Source organism: Mustela nigripes, chromosome 12 (assembly GCF_022355385.1).
Source record: "Mustela nigripes isolate SB6536 chromosome 12, MUSNIG.SB6536, whole genome shotgun sequence".
NCBI lineage: Eukaryota > Metazoa > Chordata > Mammalia > Carnivora > Mustelidae > Mustela > Mustela nigripes.
The window spans coordinates 93071281-93089258 of record NC_081568.1 but is presented as its reverse complement, the minus strand read 5'-3'; positions in this window follow the sequence as shown (position 1 = coordinate 93089258).

The window sequence follows — 17978 nt, the reverse complement described above, 5'->3', positions numbered from 1 at the left end:
TAGTCAGCTATTCTAACCCTAGAAAGGAAGACCTGATTGACCCATGACTCTTTTGCCTCCCTCTTTCTTTTGCTTTCCATGTAAATTCTTTAGCATAGAAGAGGTTGCAAGACATTTCATTGTGGAAAAGGTGCTGGACAAAAGTATTGACACTTGTAGAAGGATCTTTCTACTTAAATTCAATAGGGAGCATAGGAACATGAGGGGCATATTTTTCCATCTCCAGACATTTCCTCTCAGGCTAAACTAATGGTTCAGCCACTGCTGAGCTGGGGTATACTGTCACATGCAAAGATAACTCAGCAATTTTTAAAACTCGGCAACTAAAATGAAGGTAACCCTCCTGCATGCTTAGCTATTTGAGTATGTTCATAATGACAATTTCATCAATTACATAAGAAGATGTGGAATGCCCAGGCAGGTTGTGCTTCAGTCTGCTTACCTCCGTATCCACACATTCAACTTGATAGACTAGAAGAAATCAGGTGCGATGATTAAATAGTCTTGGAGAGTATTTCTTCAGGGTCATTCTAGGAGTCAAAAGGGGCTGGAGTATTATGAAGGCTCAGTGAATGAGAAGACTGTGGGACCAGCTGTATCATCTTCCCACTGGATTTGCAAAGGGTAGTTCTGCTAGAGGTTGGGAAGGGGGAAATAATGAGAAATAAGGTTTGCCTTAGCTTAGATTCCTCAGATGTGAGTCTGTTTGTTTACAGTTGTTTTTAAGCTTCCAGTTAACTGTTTTCTCCCTTTGAAATATCTAAAGGGTTCTTTCCTACTTAGGGCCCTGATCCAAGGACAATCCACCCTTGTGGAGATCTCTGCCACTCTCCTAAGAGCACTAGGATCATCCTTGAGCGTTTATGCTCCAAAAGGCCAGGTGACATTTTTTTTTTTTTTCAGGTGAATTAGGAAGAAAGTTGGGTATTGATCTTTGTAACAAAAATGTGTGAATTGGTGTGACTAGGATAATATTCATTACTTTTAAAAGAAAGAGGGAAAATGTAATTCAGGGAGGAAAAACAAAGTCACAGTCCAGGAGGCCTGGAAAATTCTAAATAGGTGGTTGCAAGAAAGAGAAAAGATTAGTACCTGAATGAAAAAGTGACAGATAAGCTGTGTTTGGAATTCTGTCACATTCATATCATCAGAATGTGTGGAATAAACTAACATGTTTTCAAAAAGAACAGCTGTTCACGATGGCTTTGTACCTCAGACTTGAAAACTCCAAACTGTAACTTGAAAGGAAAATGGTCTTGCACCTTTTTCTCAGAGGGTTATTTCTAGCATTTTTTATTCCTCATTTCATCCACAGATAGTATCTGAGGCCTGAAATCAAACTGTAGTTTGAGGGCTGGCTTCACTCTGTGGGGAACCAAGGTTATGTTTGTATTGTCTCTTGGTTGATGATTTCTATTAGCCCACTGAAGGTCTTGAGCTGCATAGATGATGAAAGACAATTTCCAGGGCAGTATCTATCTATACTGGAATAACACTGTGCAGTCACACAAGGGTAATAGTACCTGATGTCCAGAGTTCAGGTATTAGGGAGCCTGAATATTCCCATTCACCTCAGGACACAGAACATGGTGCCTGACAGGTCAAGATTTCATTGCTCTAGTCTTTAAGTTTTGTGAAATTCAATCCAGAGATCTCTTCTTGGACCTTGGCTTGGATACATTACCTTAGAGATGTTTCACATCAGAGGGGCAAGTTATCCCACCAGCTACAGGCCTCCCAGAAGTCAGACTACCTTCTTCAGGTCAAAGGCTCCACAGTAGAGGTTTCTCCTAGCTCAAGGCCAGTGCAATTCTTGGAAAGGCCTGATCTGTGCCCCCAACAAGGGCTTTTGTGCATAGCAGGCTACTTTATGGGCCCGGGCAATAATTGTGAGATGAGTCCTTTGAAATCCTAAGCAAAGATGTCAGCAGGAAGTTCTAGCCCAGAGCCAGTCCAGACCAGGTGTGGCCTCTTTGTGTCTAGAGAGTGGCATCAACCATGGTCATTCATTTATATTACCAATATTTGCTGAGTACCTGTTGTACACATGTTCTATGCTAGGCACGTAACATATGTCCTTTCACTGGATGGGTTACAACAAAACTATGAGGACAATACTGTTAATCCCTAGTTACAAATTCCAAAACTGAGGCTTAGAGAGGTTGAGTAAGTTGTCAAGGGTCACAGAACCAGTGAGGCCAGTGTTACGTCTTTGGCACATGGCCTGGTCTACATCTGGGACTGGGAAATTTGGAAGGATGCTCCTCTACCGGAGAGAAAGTGACTCACCAAACCAAAGGAAATGGGTTCTTTTTCCTGGGAAGCAGTGGGCCTGAGGCCTTGGGTGGGACTTCAGGGGTCAGGAAAGGGTGAACTTAGGGCTCCTGTCTCTGTAGGTGGTGATGTTCCCTATGAAAGTTCCTAGGTCTGGTGATAAAATTATACATGGGGACCCAAAGTGGTTTCTAAGCATGTAGTTAAGAGTTCATGGGAAGAGGAGGAAAATGATGGTCAGAGATATTCAAGGGTGGATGGTGTCTGCAATGGCAGTTAGCGGCCAAATAAAAGAGAACGCTCTCACCTCCCCTGAAATGTCCTGTTTTGAATCACAGAGCATGTTCCTGTCTGACAGCCCCCCACACCATTTCCAGACATGCCAGATGGCCTCACTGACCTATTTCAACACAACTGGAGCAGAATGATTCCTGTGTTGGCTTCGGGTAAGTTTCAAGAAAGGTGGGTTTCTCTGTTTCAGTCAGAGCTAGACCATCAGGTGGCTGCCAGCAAACAAATTCCTTGACCTTCTGCGGTGGGTCTACAGAGTGGAACCAGGTGTTCTTTCAGCCCATGCCAGAATGTACTGGCCGCCCAACTGGCCACCTGCCTCCACCCCACCGACTGGGCTTTGGCTGGCCTTCTACCAAACAGCTGTGCTGGGAGCCACAGGTGGCCGCCCACGCTTGTGCCCAGGCCAGCAGCTGCACTGGCCTGAATCAGCCTGGTGAGATGGACCTCATGTGCCTCTGCCCCTCTGCCCCAACTCCTGAGGAGAAGGAAAACTAAAGCTTCAGTACACTAAGAAATGTTTGTGTGGTCGAAAGACAATCACAACACTTACTGTTCTCTTCCCCATCAACAATTTGGGTATTTTGTTTTTAATGATTCAAATGAATCTGATGTAAATGATTAGACATTAAGTTCCTGTTTTAGAGGGGGTATAGTTTTGTAAATATAAAAATCACCTCGGGGCGCCTGGGTGGCTCAGTGGGTTAAGCCGCTGCCTTCGGCTCAGGTCATGATTTCAGGGTCCTGGGAACGAGCCCCACATCGGGTTCTCTGCTCAGCAGGGAGCCTGCTTCCCTCTCTCTCTCTCTCTGCCTGTCTCTCTGCCTACTTGTGATCTCTGTCTGTCAAATAAATAAATAAAATATTTAAAAAAAATCACCTGGTACTGTGTATCTAAATACAAAAACCAAGGAGGACAACTCAACTTCAAAAAAATGTATCTGGGAAATTGTCCTAGGTATCTAGATAATAACTATATAAAAGAATATTATCTGACTTACTGAAAAACACCTACAAAAGTGGCTAAAATATGAGTTTGAATTAAAGTGGGTAGCGAAACTAGAAGATATTTCAGCCAACCTAATTGCAATAAGAAATAATATGATTCATTGTTTAAAACTTGAGAACAAAAAAAAAAAAGCAAAGTTGAGAAATTAAATATTTTGAGATTAAAAAGAGAAAGTATATATTGAACTTTTAAAACCAGATAATAACTTAGAGCCACATTTAGTTTTGAAGATTTTCTGAATATAGGCTGGGCTAGGAAGATGTTATTACCTACTATGCTTAGGGTCCAACTTCCCACCAATGTGACAGACTTGCTGGAGGGAAATAGTGGGAGACACACTTTTATTTCAACCCCCATCTGATCTCAACTGGAGAAACTACATGCACCAACCATCTCTCATGTCTGGCTTTTCTTTAAGTTTATTTATTTTTTCACTTTTAAGTAATCTCTACACCTAACCTGATCTAGAACTCATGATCCCCGGATCAAGAGCTGTAAGCTCTTTCAACGGAGGCAGGCTGGTGACCCTGACTTTTTAAAATCAATGCATTAGAATTTAACACTTCAGATGAGAATTTTCTCCCTCAGAGTAATTACTGGAGATTACCCTGTACTCAACCTTGAGAGTAAAATCATCATTCAAGATAGCTTTTAATTTGTTAAATCTCCCAGGGTAGAATCCATTTGCATTTTGCAAAAGCTGAAAACCAGATCTGGTGAGTAATCTACATATAATCATTTTGGCAACAAATACTTACTGTGCCTTACAAATTGACCCCAGGCGATACCACAAAAGGAGCTCCAAATACACTTTAAGTGACTATTTTAAAAGATTTCACTTGTTTGTATACAAAAGTGCTGGTGTTTTGTCTAAAAACTATAGGCATTGCTTTATAATCCGACTTAAAATGTACACTTCACTAAACGTTTTACTACTGCAAATTCTAAAATTAGCTGGAAAACTGGACCACCTAAATGGCATGTTATCTGTTAGGGAGAAGAAAGATCTCTGACCTCCCTGGAATGAGTAACCCTTCCATCCAGGAAGCCAAACCACTTCTCAGACCCTGAAGTTAGCAAACAGCTAGCCTTAGAGAATTCTCCTTCCTGGAGTCTCTGGAGAAAAAACAAAACCAAACCAAACAAAACAAAAACTGTCCTTCCACAGGGCTAATTAACCAAGGTCTGTCAGCAACATTAATGAAGCTATGGCTGAATGTGCAAGACTTGGAAATATGCCTCTTCATCACTGAGTCAGCATCCCTACAGATGTGCCCTGACTTACACAAATCTACGTGTGTTCCATTTGTGTAGCTTGAAGCATTTCCCATTTGCTTAAATGATAATTGCGAGACGAACCTGCGAAATGATAATTGCAAGATTAACTGGCTGTGTTGTTGGGCTAACAATCCAGTTCCCAGGGTCTTCCTCCTTGGCCTGTTTTCCTCCTATGGTTTTCAAAGAAATTGCTAATGATGTGTAAACAGATACTTAAAACATGTGGGGAGACTACCATCTTAAGGAATTCTGAGAGAATGGCTTTGGAAGAAGATAGTTGTTTAACTTTGAAGTGTGATTTTTTCACTGTGGGTTTTTTTTTTTTTTTACAAATTAACTATTCATATATATCAAGACACAAATCAAAAAACCTTCCCAATCTTTTTGCTGGAACATGCCTTAAAATCCACAATTTTTAACCCCCCTCCCCAGAACCAAATCATTTTAAATTCATATCTTCTCTCCCTAAACAACTTTAAAAGGCCTTCTTGGGTGGCCAGAAATTCTTGTTTCTCCATATTAACAATGACAGCCATGGTCAGGGACACTGTGGGAGTCCATTGTCCCTATGAATCAAGAAAACTTCACTTTAAACAAGTTTACATTTTTGCCCCAAATAGTTTAACCAGATTGATCTTTTTTTGTCAACTTCATAATAATTTAATTGCTGATAATTGACTAGGAGAAAAACCCTTATAAAACAGAGAGATAAGGTCCTTTCAGGGAGTTCCAATGAAGAAAAGAATGAGTGATAATGTATTTATTCCATACAATGTCCTCTATAAAAGCAGAGGATGCGGAGGGGTGAGAAGTGTTTCTTGTGCTGCTGAAAATAATGTAATTTAATGTTCTTTACTTTAGGCAAGAAATTGCCAACTTTTGTTTGTTTCTTATTTATGTTGGAAAATTTCAAACCTATGCAAAAGTAGAGAGAATAGTTTAAACGATGCCTCCTTCACTCAGTTTCCACAGTGATCAACATGTCCAATCTTGTTTCCATCTACTCTTCTTCTCTACTGTGGCTTCTTTTAGCAGACATCACGTCATTTCATCTTTAAATACTTTGGAATCTATCTCTAGAAGATAAAGACTCTTTTAAAAAAATGACTAAGAACTATAATAAGATATTTATATTTTCATCATCAAATTAAATTTGCTCAATACTGTCATCAAACTTGGGGAAAGTAATCATACTTGGGTACACCACGTCACATGCACCTATTATGGGCTCTATTCCAGGCAGGATTATAGGTGCATTCTGTCCCTTATCTTGTCATCCCATCATTATTGATTTTCTAGAGGAAGAAACGGGGTGGAGGGGGCAGGGGGTACTGGGAAACGCTGAGAGATTCCTTTTCTGGCAAGTTGAGCCTAGCAGACCTGCAGAAGACCAGGATTTATAGAAAACAACTCTTCTACCACCAGTGCCTGTACTGCTTCTCTGTTCCAAATTGCATTTGGGAAAAGGAACATCCAGGTCTTTGCTTGTTGGTCCCAGAAGACTGTTACAAAAACAAGTAACTCATGGAGAAAACAAATCCTCCTTTGGCCACTCTGACCATGGCTGCTTTGAGCCTTAGTTGCATCAGACGCATTCCTTGGTGTAACTGCCTTGTTGCTGCAAATGATTTCAGCCATATATATATATATATATACACACACACACATAAAAAAAGTATATATACATATATATATATATATACTTTTTTTTTTTTTTTACTATCAGCACATCAAAAGCTACCCTGGTTGACAAAACTTCTCTCAAACTTCCCCTTCAGTCTCCAACGCCATTGCAAAATTTCCAGCTGTAACCATTAGTAATTAACTGTAACCAGTCTCAACTGTGGAATCAAATGTGCAATTAAAAGTTATTTTTGTAGGGAAGTGTAGTGATATTAGCATATAGCTTTCCAGCACTTGATTTTTTTAAATGGGATAGTGGAGAAAGAGCAATACAACAAGTAGAGCAAATTCTAACAAATGATGAATACAGGTGAGAAAAGCGCTCATCCCCATAGAAAGTGTGTGTGTGTGTGTGTGTGTGTGTGTTTCTGTGCATGCATGTGTTGGTGTATGTGGGGAGACGGTGTGCAGGAGGGTGTATGGAGAGGGAGGGAGAGAGAGAGAGAGAGAGAGAGAGCAATAGTGTAGCGATGTCACAGTCAAAAAAATTAAAGCTTAGTGAACTACCTTTTTCTTTCCCTTGTCTTCTTTCTAAGCAGGAAGCCAAGTGAGGGGCTTGGACTCATAAGTCCAAGAGTTGGACTCATAAGTCTTGTATGTAAAGAGTAGCCAGAAAGGAAAGCAATTGGGCTAAAAACCAATTCTGAGTCCTAGTCCAAGAATGAGTTTTTCTCAAGTGAGTGCAGTGATTCCCAGACTTCCAGATTTCATGGACCAGTAAAATTTCAAAACTACTTTGGAGACTGATGTAGAATTGCTAACATCTTACTTTGCCAAGTAAGGATATTTTGGGGAAAAAAAAAAAAAAAGAAAAGAAATCTATCAGTTGTTATTACCATAAAAGGTACCTTTCTAAAAGAAGGTACATTTTAACTACAAAAAAAGTGAATACATTCCACTTCACTTTAGTAGATGTCCCTACATTGTCCTTATTTTTGTATTTAACATATTTTCAAATAAAACTTGTAATTACTAAACAAGTGATTTAAACACTAAGGGCAAGACAGTTCCAGAGTGAAGTCCACTCTGCTACAAGGTCCTGGAGGACTAGGAGCTCCTCTCTTACCTTTCCACTTTGCCTGTCTCTAAGTGTCCATGGCTCCCTTTATCTGTAAGACAATGACAGCATTTCCAGCACACACAGAAGAGCCAGCAGCTAGGCAAGAGGAGAGGCCATTTCTGCTGATATGTCAGTTTCAAGGAAGAAGAGTGTTCAGTGACTACCCAAAATTTTCCCTTCTGACGCAGCAGCCAGAACTGAGCCACACTCCATACACTAGCACCAAGGAGGCAGACACAATCTGCAGTTCTGCAGTATTTTTTTTTTAAGATTTTATTTATTCATGAGAGACAGAGAGAGATTGAGAGGGAGGCAGAGGCAGAGAGAGAACCAGGCTTCCCGTGAAGCAGGGAGCCTGATGTGGGACTTGATCCCAGGACCCACAGATCATGACACGAGTCGAAGGCAGACGCTTAACCGATTGAGCCACCCAGGCGCCCTAATCCGCAGTATTTTTGTGTGTCTACTGGAAGCTGCCTCTGCTGCAAAGGCAGATCAGCTTTTGGTAGGACTAAGGGACTCTATTAGGTCTCTAAAGGCCTCATCTGGGGTTAGCATGCCTGAGTGTGAAGCCCAATATTTGGGAACTAATCATTTAAAGCTTCCCTTGCTGAGGTCTGCAGAACCTGTTGAGCCTGTATCTAACAGTCTAAGAAATGCTTTATTTAGTTCCATCCAGGTTTAGAGCAGAGATTTGTGTAAATAACCCTCAAAGTCTTCTTGCATTGCAAGGGAGCCTGAAGAAGCCTGGCCAAATGATATCATAGTTCTGTTGAGAAAAGCATGAATAATCTCCCATCATTTTACCCCCAATTGCATATGAACAATTACTCATCTTTATTGACTGCCTTCTTGAATTATTCATGAAAGCAAAGGTATTCAAACACACAGAACTGGCTTTGCCATAGAAAGGAAATTTTAACAGCTCCTAGTGAGAGTTGTTAGTGTAATTAAAATGAACTTTTTTACTATGTTGACAATCTATGAAAAATGTGATTGCCTACAAATAAGTTTAAAACAATATTTTAGCCAGGTCACACCCCAGAAATGCTATAGAAGGTAAATTACAATTTTAAGCAAAAATTGAAGGAACCGTTTTCTAGGATAAGATGACAGAATGAAGCAATAAGATAGAAGCTCTCTTCCCCTCTTGCCTAACAAAATAAAACAAACAAGAACAGAAAAGAATAAAAAACAAACAAAGAAACAAAAAAACTTACCAGCAGCAAACTAGAGAGGCAGGATAATTTTCTGCCCTCAATACTGAAGAATAATACCTGAAGAAAAGTCTGGTTCAGCCCACAGGTTGATACAGCTTCTAACTTTGCCTCCACCTGTCGTCAGTGGTATGTAGAAAAGAGAGTGAGTCAGCCAAACCCTGAAATACTCAGTACTCATCAGAAGAAGAAGGCTGAGGGACTGAATAGGTGGTTCTGGGGAAAACAGAGAAATCCAAGAGCAGAAGTCCCTGCCTACTGCAACTGTAGGGATGACCAAGGTGGCCATCCATGAAAAACTGGATGGCCTTTGCTCAGAAAGTCAATGTAGACTTATCTTATGTGTCAAGAATTCCACAATTGAGTATATACCTCCAAAAACTGAAAGAGACTCCAAGGCTCCCGGTGGCAGGGTCTGGGGAAGGGGAGGCAGGCGTCACTCCAGCTGCGAAAGTGGCAAAAAACTTCTGATACAACCCAAGAAAGAGGCCCAGGAGATGGACGAGGAAGATGCGGCATTCAAGCAGAAACAGAAGGAGGAGCAAAAGCAACTCTAAAATCAAAGGTGGAAGTCCATAGGGAAGGCCTTCTGACCACAGGTGGAATTAAGAAATCTGGCAAAAAGAAGCCATTCCTTGTGCCTGAGACAATGGTGATCCTTAATTCCATTCCTGTTTAAACATCTGGATTTCCTGTCATAGCATCTGTTGCCACCTAGAGCTGGAATGAAGTGTTGTCTTAAATTCCATTGTAGATTTAAGAATAAAGTTCTGTTAAAAAAAAAAAAAATCCTTACCAAAAAAAAAAAAAAAGAAGGAAAAAAAAGAAAACACAGACTCCAAGGGATATTTGTTACACCTGTGTTCATAGCAGCATTATTCACAATAGTCAAAAGGTGAGAGCAACCTGTCTATTAACAGATAGATAAACAAAATGCGGCTTATCTTACAACGGAATATTATTTGGCCTTAAAAAGGAAGAGAATTCTGATTACGCTACAACATGGATGAAACTTGACGACGTTAGGCTAAGTGAAATAAGCTAGTCAAGCAAGTACTGTATGATTCCACTCATATGAGGTACTGAGAGTAGTCAAATTCAGAGAGACAGAAAGTGGAAGGATGGTTGCCAGGGGCTTGGGGGAGGAGTAAAAAGTTAATTTTAACGGGCACAGAGTTTCAGTTGGAGAGAATGGAAAAGTTCTGGAGATAGATGATGGTGATGCTTATGCTACTGAAATGTGTGCATAAAACTGGTTAAGTTGTAAATTTTATGTTACATATTTCGAACTACAATTTTAAAAAAAAAGAAAGGACTTGCCATCTTCTGAAGCACTGTGCAGATATTGGGAAAAGATCCTGAGCCCATGGGATAAGACTACACTAGCTAGATAAGTGGCTTATGATACAGGGCTGTGGCAGAATGTATTGTTGTTCCCAGCTGCTCCCCAGTTTCCCCATATTGCCCTTTGCCATGTGACTTAAAGTGGTCCCTGCTATGAAACACTTTGCTCGCTGTGCATTGACTTTGGGCTTGGTCATATGACTCACTGTATTTAGGAAATGGAATTTGAACATATGTGATACACTTCATATCCTGGTTTTTGGTGGTTAGCTCTTTCTTTTTTCCTTTTGCCATGAGATTGTCTTGTCCAGAATAGACACTATATGGATGACGTCCATTTTGGATGTTCATTTGTGTGCACTGGAAGGACATATCCCACTAAAAACAACGAAATGTTGACTTGTTAGCACATATTCTGAGTAGCAATGGAGTGATTCTCTTTCCCTTCATTTCCGTGTCTCCGTAACCCTCTCCCTCCCTTCCCCAATAAGGGGAAATGCTTCCTGAAAATGTTGCCTTAGATAGAATGTTCTCTTCTGCCACATGTTTGGCTTCCCAATCTCGTAAGCCAGGTTCTAGCTGAGTGAGGGTGACTATTCTGAGATTGCATTGTGAAATCTTGCCGCCTCCAAATTTATCTAGAGTAATGAAAAAAGCCCATCCTTATGAGCTCATGGGAAAATCCTGGAGCTCTTGCCAGAGCATCAAGAGGAAAAACCATTGCTTCAAACAGATGGGGGTATCCAAACCTGTAGTGGAGGAACATTAATCACCATAACCCAATCCCTCAACTTTCTTCCTTAACTCATATAGGTACATCATCCTCCACTGTTCTTGGTTTTCTTTTCTATTTTAAAATTCAGAATTTTTCTTTTTCTACTTGAGATGTGTAAGTTGCTAAATCTGGGGCAGATCCCTGCTTTCTCGATGTAACTCTACAGGAATTCTCATCTCTTCCCTCAGTGTCTGCCCAAAATAGGTACAGTTACGAGAGCTGCTGCCGCCCACAAAATGCAGGCTGCTGTCCCTCGGGCTGTGGAGCAGACAAAGGGAAGGAGAGAGGATTTTTTGCTAAGAAGGCCTGTGGCAGAAGCCTGGGTGCACATACTTGCCAGACAGAAAATAGCCCAAGATGATAATCTCAACTTATTCTTGATTGCTAATTTCTACTTGCTGTACTGAACACAGAGTTAGAAACACCATGTGCTCGGAGGGTTTGCAGTCTACTCTGCCAGTGGTATGCCCTGTGCATAAGACTGGTCAATAAATATTATTTGATGAGTGGGCAGTCTATTCAGAGGGAGGGACAAACTGGCTCTCTGAGTAGTTCAAACACTCAGTCCAAGAGAAGAGGAATGGGATTCTGCCAGAAGTTGAGAAGTAGTAACAAAACGAATACTCATGCCTATTTATGAGCAGGGAGGGTTGGTTTTTTTTTTTGTTTTTTTTTTTGTTTTTTTTTTGTACCACAAGGCCCAGGTCCTTTTTTTTTTTTAAGATTTTTATTTATTTATTTGACATACAGGTCACAAATAGGCAGAGAGGCAGGCAGAAAGAGAGAGAGGAGGAAGCAGGTTCCCCACTGAGCAGAGAGCCCGAAGCAGGGCTCAATCCTAGGACCCTGGTATCATGACCTGAGCTGAAGGTAGAGGCCTTAACCCCACTGAGCCCCCCAGGTGCCCCCCAGGTACTTTTGAACACAGCTCCCAACCCTGCTTAGTGGCTTCAGGAAGCTTGAGGGATAGATTCATCCCCATTTTTGAGGAGGAGAAGTTGAGTTATGAAGACATGAGTCAGCTTTTCTGTGGTCATACGGTACAAATAGTCCCAGAGTTAGGTTTCCTGCCTTCCAGCCAAAGAAGGCATTTTTCAGACCTCTGGCCCCCTTCACAGGACTCTTCTGATACAAGTGTCTCCTACCAAACATCCAAAAAAGGCCCAACATGGCTTTGGCTTTGATTCCAAGTTGACCAGCAATTAGCGATGTGAAATGGAGACCTTCCCCAAAAGGGGCAGGAGAACAGCAGAGCAAGAATGAGTGCAGCCCAGGTCAGTGTCCTGTGCTGCAGAGAAACAGACAGTCACCAGATATCTCTGCTGTCCCTGATGTGTGGCCCTCCACAGGTGCAAAACAGGGAAGACTTGCCCCTAGTGATCAGATCGCCATCTGAGGCACTAGATAACACAGTTGGCAAATAACCGACTCCACATGTGGCTGGCTCAGCTCAGCTTCATCTCTGAAAATGAGCATATGGCTCTAGAAACCCTGTGGGTGCCCACAGGCAATGCTGCTTCCATCCAGCTCAGCCAGGCTGTGCAAAGATGATTATCAGCAAGAGAACAATCAAAACACTTAATTGTCCTGAAAAAGAATGAAATGAAAGCCAACTAGTTTAGCCAAAGAAGAAGATACTTGATTTTTAAATACCAAATTTAAAAACCGATTCACCAAAGAAAACAAAATACAAGCCAGAAATTACCAGTCGGTAGAGGTTTGGCATTTGAGTGTGGTGGACCAGCTGTCCAAGATGACAGGATTGTTGTTGATGGGTCCAGGCCTCCAGGGAGATGGACTTTGGATGGTGTTGCCATGGCCTGATCACACTTGTTTACATCTGTTCCTTGGAATACTAAAACAGCATTGTACTCCAGGCCCTATGCCTCAGTAACCTAGCTGCTGTCCTCTTGCAAGCCCATACGGCCCTGTCTTTAAAACAAGTCTTAAAGCATAGGTCAGCCAGAGGGCACAAGTGACCCTGTGGCAGAAAATGTACTAGATGAGGGGTCAGAAGAGGTTTTTCCTACCTCTCCCTCTAGCACTTCTCTGATATCACTGGCTATGGTTTACTTAGATAAAGTGGAGCTCATACATACCTTCTCCACATGTTGGTGTCAAATGACATCCCATGAAGTGCAAGGTCTTGAGGTTGTTGGTGTCCCAGGGCTGTTGCCTTGGCTTCTGGTAAATCTCCAGTTGGTCCTCTATCAGCATCTCAGGCACATGTAGGGCTTGGCCTGCCACTTCCCCTCAGTTCTTGGGGCGTATATGTGCTGCTCTTTGGATATTCCTGTGGTTGGATCATCACTCCTGGGGGATGATTGTCAACTAGTGACTGCAGTGATACTCCAGGGGATGTCCTTGTTCCCTGGAGCATGTCTGCAAGAATCCAGCATTGGCTCTCCTTCAAGCAAAGGTGCTGAAGATCCTGGCAAATCTTAGAGTATCTCCTAAAACTGCTTCCAAGAATCAGTCCTACAGAAGATCATTTGACAAATCCTGAGATTCAGCCCTATTCTCTCTGTTTTTAAGGAGGGAACGGAGAAGCCAGGACTGAAAAGTGAGAAGCCACGCCTGATGAAACAGTTTGAGATGATCACAGTGAATGTATGAAAACAAAAGACACACGGAAATTATGACTTGAAGTTAGATTGTAAAGGAATAGATTTGATGTCTTTCAGGGTGTCTGCACAGCTCCTCTTCTTGAGCCTCCTCATCTATCATGTGAGATATCTGGGTCATGTGGCCTGCCTGCCTTGGCTGGAGCTGATCAGGTGGGACCTTGGTCCGGATGCACCAGTGGGACTCCCAAGGAATGTGGATTTGGGATTCAAGGATGCAGCTAGTCTCTGGGTGTGGCTGGACCAGAGGGACATGTAAACTTGGGCTCTGTGGGGCAGACATCTTCTCTCATGTGCATGGAGCCACAGAGAAGGCTGATCTAAGGAGACAAAGCAGACCCACAGAGACAGCCAGAGATGTGAGCCCATTAGGGCCCAAGGGCCCAAGTTGCCTTAGTTCTTGAAGAGCCCCAGGGTTTGATTCTAGTCCCCTGTGAGACGCACCTCCTTCCTGCTATTCTGTGAGATGCTTCTGAATTCTTATACCACACCTTCCTTTTTTAATTTACATTAGATTGAGTTTATTTCTTTTCCCTCCCTCCTTTCCTTTCTTTCTTTCTCTCTTTCTCTCTCTCTTCCCTTCCTTCCTGCCTCCCTTCCTGCCTCCCTCTCTGAGTTCATTTCTACTATTTACAATTCTCATAACCCCAAGAAACTCAAGAGACTTGCAGGTCAAATAAAGGCATTTAGACTTTTTTCCTCAAGCAGTGGGGACAGTGCCCAGGCAGTAAACCAGTAGCTTTTCAAACCATCACTTAAAGAAAATGTTGAAATGTAGCTGATACAGCATCTCGCTGGTAACAGCCACTCAATAAGTGGTTCTCGAATTACATGAATTAAGACATGTGTAGGACTCTATACTCTAGTTCAAAAAAGGAGAGGAAGAGTGTGAGGTAGGTCTTTCTAATCTTCAAGAAAATCAGATGCTCTGGTGTTTAGCAAGTGACACCTAGGAACCTCCATCTCTTTTAGGTAGTCTGTTTTCTGAATATATCTATATGCTCCTAGCATCTAGGAGGGTGTTCATGGTACAAAAAAGGCGATATTTATGGAGACTTCTCTTACATATGGTAATTACAGACAGTGGATATGTACTTCAAAATATTTATGGAGGCATCTGGATGCCTCAGTCAGTTAAACGTTTGCCTTCAGCTCAAGTCATGATCCCAGAGTTCTGGGATGGAGGCCCATGTCAGTTTCCTAGCTTAAGGGAGAGCCTGCTTCTCCCTCTGTTCCCCCTGCTTGTGCTCTCTCTCTCTCTGTCAGATAAATACATTTTTAAAAAATATTTTAAAATATTTTAAAAAATATCTTGAGAAAAGATCTTTCCCAAATTCATATCTGTATTAGACAAGTACTGGTGTGGGGAGGAGGCCTAGACGTTTCCTTTCCAGGGATGCAGTACTTCTCAACACTCCTCTCATTACGTGGTACAGAGAGCCCCATTGTTCAAAAGTTTGCCTTATGCCACTGCACTCTTCCAGAAGACCTGCATTAGTACCTGTTTTCACTAACTGAAAGAAATCCAAAGAGGATTTTTTTTTTGCTTTTACCAAAAAAAAAAAAAAAAAGGTGAAAAGCCAAAATCACACTCAGCTTTTGTTTTGCAGCAAGCCTTCACAGAGGCTTCCAGGCAGTGAGAGTGTTGCCCCCAAATTTCTCCCTGGGAATGGCACTCAGTGCCTCTGTATCAAGCCGCATTGCTCTGAACTTGAGTCTGTGAGTATCTGTGCTTTATCACCATTTATTTTGTGCACTTGTTAGCAAGATGTGTCTGGAGGTATCTGAAAAGCCTAAGAGGGATTATTTTTGGGGTCTGGGAACACTCAAAAACTTTTCCATGTAAATTAATGGCAATGATTCCTTCATTTTATGTCATTTTGGTTCATGAAGGGTTTCATAGGAACACCACTTTCAGGGAGTGGGGGAGACCTGTATTGGAGAGTGTGCTAGGGACAAGAGAGGAATGGACAGAGACAAACCAGAGAATGAACATATAAATCACCATAGGAGAGGACTTAATATTAAAGAATGAGGTCTTTAACCAGAGAATATTTGGCTTGGAGGTGAGTTCTTAGTCTTTATGCCTATCTTTAAATATCTTGAAGATTTTCAGGTTGGAGAGAAAATAAACTTGTCATGGGCTATTCTAGAGAAGGAAACTACAGGGGCACCTTTTTCATCCAAAACACACAATATTGTCCCAATATTATACAGTTGGTATGTTTTTTCTACCTCTTCCGTCAACAGCTACTGTGCTTTGCCTCGAAGCTAGCCAGTTAAGGAATCCATGCCTTGGTTTTTCCCATTGTTTGGTCTGTGACCCAGGGATTTTCCTTTCCATTGGGACCTTAGTATGTTCAGGCTTTGATAAAAACATGCTACAGAATGGATGGTTTATAAACGAGAAATTTACTTCTCACAGTTCTGGAGGCTGAAAGCTCGAGATCGAGGTCTTAGCGTGTTCAGTTTCTGGTGAGGCCTGTCTTTCTGGTTCATAACTGGAGCCTTCTCGCCGTATCCTCACATGGTAGATGGGGCAAGGAAGCTTTTATAACAACACTAATCCCATTTACGAATGTTGCACCCTCATGACCTAAGCACCACCTAAAGGCCTCACCTCCTAAGACCATCCTCTTTGAGGGTGGGGAGTACGGCGGGTTACAATTTCCACATATGAACTTAGGGGGCACACAGATGCTCAGACCATAGCGATTGGGTTCATGTTACAAGCAACTGAACAAGTCCTGCCCTGGACCTATAAGAGCTGCCTGACGAGAAGCAGGCAGTCTTTCAACAGTCCGTTCCTAGGATGGGGCATGTGCACAGAGAGGCAAGAAGCACCGTAGAGGGAATCAAAATGTCTTCTGCACTGTGAACACTTCAGCTTCTTGATCCTTAAATAATAGCAATATTCTTCCTTCACAAATTATTCACCAGGAAAGAGAAAGTAATGCATAATACCTGCCACATAAAAAATAAAAAAGACAGCAAAATGTTGTAAATAAACTAATAAAGTACTCAATTACCACCCAAATATATCACTCAGCTCATCTTTATTAACTTCCACCTCTCCTTCTACTATACGAGTTCCTTAAGGGTCTGTGCCTTTCTGTGTTTTGTTTTGTTTTGTTTCTGTATCCCAGGACCTGACAAACACTTTTTAAAGAACTGAAATTTAGGTGCATCTTTGTTTTCAATAATTTCCAACATCTAAAGGATATGACTTACTTGAATTTAGGGATTTGCCGAAGCTGCAAGTGTACTTTATCAGCTTGAGCTGTGGTAACAAAATACCACAGACTAAGTGGCTTAAATAACAGTTATGTATTTCTCACAGTTCTGGAGGCTGCGAAGTCCAAGATTAAGTTGTTGGCAGATTTCAGTTCCTGGTGAGGGCCCTCTTCTTGGCTTATAGAGGGCTGCCTTCTCACTGTGTTCCCGGGGCACAGAGAGAGTAAGCAAGCTCGGATCTCTCCTCCTCTACTTATAAGGGCACTAATCCCATCTTAGGGCACCACCCTCATGACCTCATCTAAAACTAGTCACTACCAAATACCACACACTAGGGCTTAGGGCTTCAGCATGTAAATTTTGTGGGAACACAGTCAGTTCATAATATATAGTTTATTAGGAAAAGAAACTCTCCCCAGACTCACCCAGGGTCCACTCTCCCTCTTGGAAGAAGGCCTGGGTAGAGCTCTAATTTCCTACTGTCCTAAAGAGGGCAGCTTGCCATAAGGCGGTTGTTTGAAGCCCAGGATGAGATGGACCTTCCTGGCAGGTTGTCCTGTGAGATTATATTAATGTTATAGTTCTTACCTTAGCCCTGGAGTCTACAAGACATGGAAGCTTCCCTCCAGAAATCAACCACAGTTAAATTAGCCCCACCAAACCCCAAACAGAATGCACCTTGACTCTGCAAAAGCTGAATGCCCTCAGGCTGACCCAGCTCAGCAGCAATGTTAGAATGCTTAAGAAGATTTCTTGAGGCATTGGCAGCCATTATTGTTGCTCTCTGACCCTAACTAGCTTTCCCCAAGGCCTCTCAGATCACCGTGGGGCAAGAGCCTCAGACCTTGCTTCCATCAACAATTGTCTGTCATCACCCAGGGGCATCCATTGGACACTGGGATTACCAAACCTATGGAAGCAGTGGGGACACTGGAGGGTTTGTAATAATTTTTACAGGGTAGAGGCCTTTACAGGGTGAGGGGAACCAGACAGAACTGTGACCTCCATTCCTGGAGAGAGAGAAAACTTAAAAATCATTTAATTATGACTTTTGGACTTCATAGGAACAAGCTCAAAAGTTTTCCAACACCCTTCCACAAAGCCTCACAACCTCCAAATGACTTCAGCCGCTCTGAGACAGTCCACTATGTGTCTGGGACATCAGTTTGATTTACAGAGCATTTCAAAA